Raw genomic sequence first — 10,262 nt, forward strand, 5'->3', positions numbered from 1 at the left:
TTTACCCTACACCTTTCCGTGGTAACATTATTGATTATCTATGTAGCATCTCTCTTCCATACTGCTTTTTGTAAAAGGGCCCTGCGCATTTGAGCCACAGTCGACAGCTCATAGGAGTGTCAAGTTTCAAAAACCTTCTCAGAGTACGTATACTGATAAAAAAATATATCATCCATTGTGCTCAATAACTGTAGAATCTCACCATGTGTCAAACCAATCTCAAAGTAGAATTTAATTCTTAAGCCTCTTGGGGTTAATTATTGCACTAAGCTTTCAACACTCTTGCCCCAACACTCTTCCTTCTGTAAATGCTTAAAATACTCAGGTCACTTGTCGGGCACTTCCAAAGAAGTGTATATTTTTATAACAACAAAAGGTGTTTTAGTTTTATCTTATTCTTTAAATAAATTGTACAGGTAAATGTCTTTTTCCAAATGTGTCTCCATGAATCCAGTTCAATGAAGGACAACTTTTGTGTTATTTATTAGGGCCTCGGGGCAATCTCACTGAGCACTGGTGTTATACTGTGGATTTCTTCTTATTCCTCTTCCGGACTAGCCTGGCTAACACCAGACCAAATCTCATTGGAGATTAGGTCTGGACACCTACAATGCTTTTCTCCGTAGAGGAGGTGTGGTTTACGATCCTCCAGAGCCGTTTATTGGACGCTTAGAATGTCTATCAAAGCGTCTGTAGGTAGCTCTTAGCCAATCAGATCAGTTATACCAGATGACGTAGTAGAGCAACAGAGATGGATGTTTGTTGTGTGTGTGTCTGTGAGAGAGTGTTGCTGCTGCTTTGCTTCTCCAGTTCTCGCTTTCTGCAAGATTATTTATTTTCACGCTTTATTCCCCCTCATGTCATTCAGCCACACACATCCACTGATTTTATGGGCAATAAACAAGCTGCTGCGGGTCTCTGGGGGCTTCGCTGTCCCCCGATTCGGAGCGAGATCACCGGCGGTGACCGACGGTCTCACCGGCTCGGCGCAACGAGCCGCAGAAACCGCCCGTGCGGCGCTAATAGCCCCGCTACCGGTGATCTCGTTACGAGCCGGGGGACAGCGGAGCTGCCGAGAGACCTTTCGCCTTTCAACTTTCGCTCTAAACTATTTAAAACACCATCTACAGCTAAAGAGAGTTTCGCGTCCGCAGCAGCCATGTTGGATCAGGAAAGCTTCCAAGTGCCGAGTAGTACGCGTCATCGTCTCACCGTCCCTCCCCGCTCTGTGATTGGATCCCTAAAACAGGGCTAAGATAATCGCCTCGTTTCCAGACCGCCTGGAGGTTCGAAATCAAATTCGAGCGCGCAAGGCAGTCTGGGTATACCCAGGCTACTTCCGGACGCAATTTCGTTCCGCTACAACTCGAGTCCTGCAACTCTTTGAGTTGCAGGACTCGAGTTGCAGGACAAATTATATATCAAAACGTGCGGTTTGATCGGGATCGGTGTGCTATTACTTTTCGAGTTGCAGGACAAATTTTATATCAAAACGTGCGGTTTGATCGGGATCGGTGTGCTATTACTTTTCGAGTTGCAGGACAAATTATATATCAAAATGTGCGGTTTGATCGGGATCAGTGTGCTATTACTTTTCTCTACGGATTACGAATTTTGAATTTTTTAAAACTGCCCAAAATTTTGCATTGAAATGAATGGGACGGCCGAAAGAAAATGAGCTAAAAAGAACATTAATTGAAGATTTTCAGACGTCTACTTCTCCGGCATAATTTCACCTAGAGACTCCATTTAAACTTTAAACAGTAGACACAAGTCTTGTGTATTGGTGTATTAATTTGCGTTTCGATAGGTCATACAGTTTTTTATCAATCCCTGTTCAATGACCATGATCATTTTTGGAGAAATTCTGAGATTATAATGGGTGTGTATTGCACGGAATGTTCATGTCAGAGTGTGTGATGTCATCGCTCAGAGTGTAGAGGGAGAGGTAAAACTGTCAAAAAATAAATTTTAAAACTGCGCTCCAGGCCGCAAATTCCACTCTACAGAAATAATTTATACATAGAAACGTAGGAAAATTTGTCTTCTCACTCACAATCCTCTGGTAAAGCTGTCAGAGTTATAGTTTGGGCGTAAGACGCAGAGATGATCCACCAACACCACCAACAGCCTCATTGGCTCCCATATTAAAAACGCAGGAAGATTTCGGAAAAAGTGAGATTTTAAAGTTTTTTTAGATCGCTCTAACAAAGCTATTTTTTCATTTTTCTTAAAAAAAAAACATATGTAGACGTTCAGGAAGAACTCAGGACGCTCAAAGTGAAGTCGGATCAATGATAGGTATTATGGTTTTGCCAAAAATGCTTTCTGTTCGAGGCCAGAAATTTCACTCTGCCCACCTCTGGCTGCTTTCACTGTGCCAGAAGATTCCACAGCTGTTTATTCTGTTGATTGCTCTGCTCTGATTGGTCGACCCCAACGCTTTGATGCTTTGATGTGATTACAGTTACAGATACACGCACGCACACACACACACACACACTGGTCATTTAATGTAATAACAGTTAAAGATACACGCACACACACACTGGTCATTTAATGTAATAACAGTTAAAGATACACGCACGCACACACACACTGGTCATTTAATGTAATATCAGTTAAAGATACACGCACACACACACACACACACTGGTCATTTAATGTAATAACAGTTTAAGATACACGCACGTACACACACACTGGTCATTTAATGTAATAACAGTTAAAGATACACGCACGCACACACACACATATGCTCGCGTAAGCGCGCACACTCCTCCAGATACAAATGTTTCACTCACACACACATTTTGAGGTTAAAGGGCATAGGTTGCTGTATAAATAAATATTTGAAGAGGAATGCTTGTTGTAGGTGTGCTCCTTGTATATTATATAGTATCATAACATTACTAGTATTAATTGTTTGAAATCTCTGAAGAATCTCATCATAGTGTACACACACCGGCAGTAGCCCCCGTGGCCCTTTCAAAATTTCCCCAGAGGAAATTTTCTAGTTCAATATGTTGTTTTTACCTCTGCTGTCTTTCTACATAAACTGTGATGATGACTCAAAAGTAGAACTTATATTAATAAGACAAATGAAAAGCATTTTTAATCACGTAGAAGCAGGCCTGGAATTTTGTCATTTTAGTGGCATTTTAGGGGCTTTTGTGTTGTCAATTTTTTGAGGGCACCAAGGCCATAAAATAAAACAATGATTTTAAGTTTTTTTCCACTCCATGCCTTAACCAAAATATGTTTTATTTAAACATTTTTAGATGAACTGTAGTGTAAACAACAACCAATTTACTAACATAAATAAAAAGAAGTTTATACATGAAATTCCCAGTGCAGCCAAAGAAATTTACTGACTTGAAGCTGACTCATTGAAGGACCCAAAAACATCTCTCCTCCTTTCATTATCCTGAACATAGGATGCTGGGCAATTTCTCATCTGTCCAGTCTGTCAAGCCTTTAGAACCAGTGTTTCAGGATTTCTTTTGTCAGAAATTTTTGCCCTAAAAGCCTAAATTTGGTGGCGTCTCGCACATGCTAATGCCACTATTACATCATATACACTGATCTTAATCATTGCATATTTAAAAAAATATATATTTTAGAGGAGAATTAGGGTTCTTGCATATGTTATTTTAGGCATCTTATTTTGACAGTCTTCTTGTAAATTCTGTGGTCGATTCTGTTAACACATACTAGATGGATAATAAAATAATAAACGGACATAAATAGCTGTCTTCAACAGGAGAAGTCTCACTTTTATTCCTCTTCACAGCTTGCTCTCACAACAACAGTCAAGACTCCACCAGACCAACAACACACTACTTCCGGTCTATCCTTCACAATAAAACACTTGTGTAATGAATAATATCTGACAAAGCTTGACTAAGAGCTACCATAACAAAACTAGGTTACATACCCACGCCCGCCGATAGGGGGGGGACAAACGGGTCTGCTGTCCCGGGCCCAGGGTAGGGGGGGGCCCAGAACTGGGCCCTCATTAAATTATGGAATGATTAAAAAAATAAAATGAAATAGGCCTATTTGTGGAAAAAAAATGTAATATGTATTTGAGTTAAAAGCTTTTTATTTATTTTCTTCCTAATTGTCCTTGAACTAGTGGTCAAGAACCCCCCCCCCCCCCCCCCCCAACACAAAAATGGTTTGGCCACTGATCAAACTTTGATGTTGCCGTCCGGTAAACACAAGTCCGGTGCTCAGAAACGGAAAGAAAAGAGAAGACGAGAAGAAGAAAATGGAGGCCTTATTTTATGAACAAATATTAAAAAAAAAAAGGTGGTGACGGTGAAGCTGGGACTAGTAAAGTGAACGTAGAGCAAGGTAAGAAACAGCGCAGCCAATGTTTACAGCCTTGTAACGTAACCTAACAAGCTCGCTCTAATGTTAACGTCCATTAGCTTGTATGAAAGCCTGACACAACACGTTATCTTTGACAGAAACAAAGTCTGGTAGCTCCGTCAGAGAGGATGAGACAGAGAGGGGAGAGATCCAGCAGCTGTCAGGTGACAGAGAGAGTGATGCATTTATAGTTTATTTATTTAGTCAGTTATTTTCCTGCTAGTGTCAGAATTCCAATACATATGAAGAGTGTATTTAGCAACAGCGCATGTGTAGTTTGTTAATCTTAACCATTATTGTCTCTTGTCAAAGAGAGATGTGAGGAGAGGAACAGGAGAGAATGTTTTTGCTTGCAATATTTTAATTCATATTTAATTTATTTTAAAGAATAAAATAGATACATAAAGCTCATTGCACAAATAGGCTATCTGCAAAAAATCTTTTTGTAAATCAGGGATATTATACTTGAAAGATGGGAATTAGCCCCTTATTTCAAAATATACACTCATAATCTGCAGGGTAAATAGCTGCACATTTAGTCATGGCTTATAAAGAAAGAGGAGAGGAGAGGAGAGGAACAACAAGAGAAAAGGAGAGATCTGGGCGCGGGGGGGCACATCTAAGATAATCTCGTCCTGGGCCCAGGCAAGACTGTCAGCTGGCCTGTACATACCTCCCCTCCTCCGAAAAGAAACGTCCTCGTTTCACAGCATGAACAACATTACATCACAGATCAACACAAATCACATGCATATCCAAACTCTCAATAAGTAACAGGAAAATACTGCACATACTTATAAACAAGTAGCTTGTGAAGCAGAAAACAACAAGCATGAGAACCAACAAAAAAATAAAAAACACATCACTGACTCTGTACCAGATTAACCGACCCACCATGCTCACATCGAAAACATGACAGTCACTGATAAGAAACAAAGTCCTTGAAATGAAGAGGCTGCCTCAAAGCTCTCCCAAACCGAAACAGCTGTGGTGGAGGCCCACTGGAGCACGTAGCAGGATCTGTCCCTACACCGCCGGCAACGAGCGGTTCCTCAGCCACCCAGTCCCCACGTACCAGTCCATCATCCAGCTGTGAGGGGACCGGAGGAGATGAAGAGCTGCTGAAAGAAGCGGGAGGCAGTGGCAGTGTGTACGGCTTCAACCATTGTAGTGAACAATCTGCTCTGGTCTGTCTAGTCCAAAGGATAGTGTTAGAATAATTTGAATATTATACTTGTTGAAAATGAAATGTTACTGTCTTCCTCTCTTTTTCCTCTTTGTGATTTTTCTCCCAACAGTCATCACAGGTCACTATGCATGCGTAATTCACTAAACCTTGATAATGTCTATCTCTGTGCATTTATATTAATCAGGTAATATGATTTTGATACATTGACTGTGTTTGTGTGTTAATATTGATGTAGAAAACTATGATTACTTTAATTACATATATTCCATTTGCTTAAACTAATTAAGATTCTATAATCACAAAAAATAGTATTGTCTGTCTTATATTTTTAAACTTTAAAAGAACATGTAGATATTGAAGAATAGTTGGGCTCTTGTTATATTTCTGTAGGTCATAACAAGGCAGTATGTTTGTCATAACAAGTTTGTTAGCAGGTCACAAGGCCTTGTCCTGGGCAGCAGTGATTGTAGTGCCCAGGTGGCCTGACGTGTGACGGTATGAAAGAAGACTGGCGAATCAGTGGAGGGGGAAGGCTGGACTTCCTTGAAGAAATCTACCTTCATTGAGATAATTAAACTATGTTAGTGAAAAACTGGGTTTTTTTGCAGGAGTAGAGACGAGGTTTTCAGACTTCATGACCTGAAACCTGTCTGTGTGTATCAGGGACGGTTAAACTGATTCCTAAAGTGAATCCCAGAGCTCTGTAATTCACATTTCTTGACGTATTGTAATAAAACTATGTTAAACTGAGAACACGGACGTCTCCAGCTCATCCTTTCCCCATCAAAGACTGCGCAGAAATAATTGGTGAGGTATTTTCCTGTTGGTGTCAGATAATTAAATTTTCAAGGTTTACTCATGCAATTTTTCTAACAATAGCCAATACGATATGTGAGACCAGGGTCCCCCCGTGAGCCCAACACAGTCAAGACCCTGTACGGGTCCTTCCAGTGAGGCACCAGTTTCATCCGGTCCTCTGTTGGATCAAGGAGCCAGACCAGGTCCCCCACAGCATACGGTCTGTGACGAGCCGTTCCATCATGATACAGTTTCTGTTCCTCCCTGGCACAGGTGCTGGACCGCCTAGCACCACCGAAAGCAGTCTTTAGTTTCTCCACCAAAGTGGACACAAAGTCCCCCTGAGAAGAAAAGACTCTCCAGTGCCCCTGCTGCGATGGCACCAAAACATCCACAGGGACCCGGGCTTCGCGTCCATCAACCAGGTAGTATGAAGTGTAGTTGGTGCTGGCATGAAGAGATGTGTTGTAGGCAAAAGCCACAGATTTCAGGTAATCATCCCATTCTCCACCAGAGGAAAGCAAAGCCTTGGCCAGTTGATTAATAAGAGTCCGATTGAAACGTTCAACCATGCCATCTGATTTGGGATTGTAAGGGGCCGTGCGGGTTTTTCTAATCCCCAAAAGCTGACATAGTCTCTGCACAATCTCAGACTCAAATTGACGGCCCTGGTCGATGTGAAGCGCCTCTTGAATGCCATGTAGCAGCACATAGTCGTCCAACAAGCGCTGAGCCACTGACTGGGCGGTCTGGTTATGAAGGGCATACAGATTCACAAATTTGGTGAAGTAGTCTTCAACTACCAGCACATATCTGTTACCTTTAGAAGTCATTGGTAGTTCGAGAAAGTCAGTTGTGACTCTCTGAAATGGTCGGCTTGCTTGAAAACCCCCCCTTGGTGCTCTATGCTTAGGCACCAGAGCCCTGCGGGTTTGACAGGGGATTCACTGCTCACACCACTGCTGAATGTCTCTGAACATGAAGGGTCAGTAATAGGTCTGCCTCGCTTTTTCCCATAATCTGTCCGCTGAGAAATGTGCTGCAATGGGACCTCTGGGACCAGCGAGGAGGGCACGACCACCTGACATAAAGCACCCTCCATGGTGGGAGAGTTCACAGTCCGACAGAGAAGTTTGTTTACGACAGAGATACGAGGAAATTCTGTCCACAATTTACGCAGCCCCCGAGGCTGACCTCTCATCTGGTCCCGGGGAGGCCGAGAACCATTTGTCCCAATCCAGTCCAATACTCTGCTGATGTCAGGATCAGCCTGCTGCAACTCTGTAATGCCAGCTCCATCCTGTGAGAGTGAAGACAAGAAAGACAAGTCATCTGGTTCACTGTTCACGTCCCTATACTGCCCCCCAGTGGCGGCATCAGCAGCCTGGGAGTCTCCAGCAGGCAGGTGGGGTGTAAGTGTGTGAATGCACGCGTCTTGGAGGCCGACGGAGAGGTGGTCGGGGTTTGAGTGACTGACGGGTGACAGACATTCTGCTGAGGCAACGGCAACACAACGCCAAATAACTTTATATCGTCACCCTGTTAAAATAATCGCCTAACTCATTTTTTCAAGTTTTGCAGGAAACACAAAAAACTTCACCAAAAGTGTAACATATGACATTCAATGATCATTTCACTCAAAAAGGATGTATCAAAGGATGGCTATTGGCACTGTAATAACACTTTGTGTAAATTATGTAACGTAAGAGAAATAAATGACTTAGGCAAATTATTGAACATGCCTTTGTGACTTAAGCAAGATATGGTAACACTTTATTTTGAAGGTGTCTACATAAGAGTGACACAAGCCAGAAACATGACAAGTAATGTTACTTCAAAGTGTCATTAATGACATTTATGACACACTCATGTCACTCTTATGTAGACACCTTCAAAATAAAGTGCTATCATATCTTGCTTAAGTCACAAAGGCATGTTCAAAAATTGCCTAAGTCACATTTTATTTTGACTTAGGCATAATAAATCAGCTCAAGTCACACACTTGACATAGGCCATTATCTAAAGGGGTAAAATCACATGATCTGATCAACTGAGGATGTAGGCGATTTTACCATAGATGGCCAGCGTTATGAGTATATGATTTAGGCAAAAAAAAACAATTTTGACAAAAAAATGACTTAGGCGATTATTTTAAGTGTGACGATATTATGCATCATGAAAAAAATACTTTCAGCACCTTAAAATGTGACGTTAGCGCAGCAGATGAGACTATGGCAGGACAGATTAGAGTGCGTTTGATGAAGTCTCCTTGCTTGGCCGATTCATGTCGAACTGTCATTATAGCCCATCCGAGCGGTTCATGCCAGGCTTGAATCAAACCCACCACTAATGATGAATGTCATCAAAAGACGCTTTTTTTTCTCAAAGGACGCAGGTGTCAAAGCTGTGTTGACAGGAAAGAGGCAGACTAGAAAACTGCAAAACCAACTTGGGCAGTGCGGGCGAGGCATCAAGGCCACCGTGGCCTCAGGGCCCCAATACCACATCTCAAAATGGCTTCATTGCCTTATAAAGCTGTATAATAACCTGACACAGTGCATGTTCAGTGTCTCACCTTGTATAAGGCAGCAGTGAGTAGCGCCAGTAGAGCCAACCCTCCCAGAGATCCTCCAACAATCTCTTTGGTAAAGTCTGGTTCAGAATACACTTCTACTAATGCCTCAATCTGAGAGGTGAAACAACAGAATATGGGTCAAACTTTAAGCTCTTTTTAAACATGAAGCAATAAAAAAAGGTCTAATCATTACCTTACGAACAGGGGGGTTGTTATTAGATGCAGGAGAAACAAAGATGTACTGATTTCTAGTAAGTTCTAAGTAATGTTACTTCAAAGTGTCATTAATGACATTTATGACACACTCATGTCACTCTTATAACCCTAACCCTAACCCTAACCCTAACCTTCAAAATAAAGTGCTACCATATCTTGCTTAAGTCACAAAGGCATGTTCAAAAAATTGCCTAAGTCACATTTTATTTTGACTTCGGCATAATAAATCTGCTTAAGTCGCACACTTGACATAGGCCATTATCTAAAGGGGTAAAATCACATGATCTGATCAACTGAGGATGTAGGCGATTTTACCATAGGTGGCCAGCGTTATGAGTATATGATTTAGGCAAAAAAAAATCAATTTTGACAAAAAACATAAAATAAGTGTCTCTTTGCATAAATTCTGAATACTAGTTTTAATTTCAGCAGTTTTACAGTTCAATATGTGATGAAAACCAGAATCCATGTGATGAAACTGTTTTGTTTTCATCATACAACAAATTTAGCAAATTAACATGCACAGCTTGCAGACATTTAAAAACAAAAATGTTTCACTGCAGACCACATATTAGCTTTTCCCTGTAGATTAAGGCAAGGCAAGTTTATTTGTATGGCACCTTTCAACAACAAGGCAATTCCAAGTGCTCTACACAAAACTTTAAGAGCATTGGAAACATGATATTCAAATATAACATTTTAGAATTGTAAACGAGATGATAAAATATTTAAGAAAAAAGTATGAAATAGAAGTCACAGTACAGTATTAGCAATTATTGTTTATCTGTACCACTCAACAGGAGATTATCTCTTCTACTGTTTATTAAGGAAAATATTTGTTCATTGCCTCATTGCGGTATCGCCCTACGTGGCATCACCCTTTTAGGAAAAAAGGCGGCATAGCCAAACGAGAACTGAAAGGCAGTGGCAAACAGAAAAGTCTTCAGTCTTGATTTAAAAGTGTTGGAAAGAGATGCAAAAAGATGTCAATCATTTTGTAAAGCCTCCTGCTACATTACATTACATGGGGTTTGTCCAAAATCACATTCATTCTCCACCGCTCTCTACTTGCAATATTTTGTGACAGATGTGTGGGATGTTAGCAGT

This window comes from Centropristis striata, chromosome 21 (assembly GCF_030273125.1).
Source record: "Centropristis striata isolate RG_2023a ecotype Rhode Island chromosome 21, C.striata_1.0, whole genome shotgun sequence".
NCBI classification, from domain to species: domain Eukaryota; kingdom Metazoa; phylum Chordata; class Actinopteri; order Perciformes; family Serranidae; genus Centropristis; species Centropristis striata.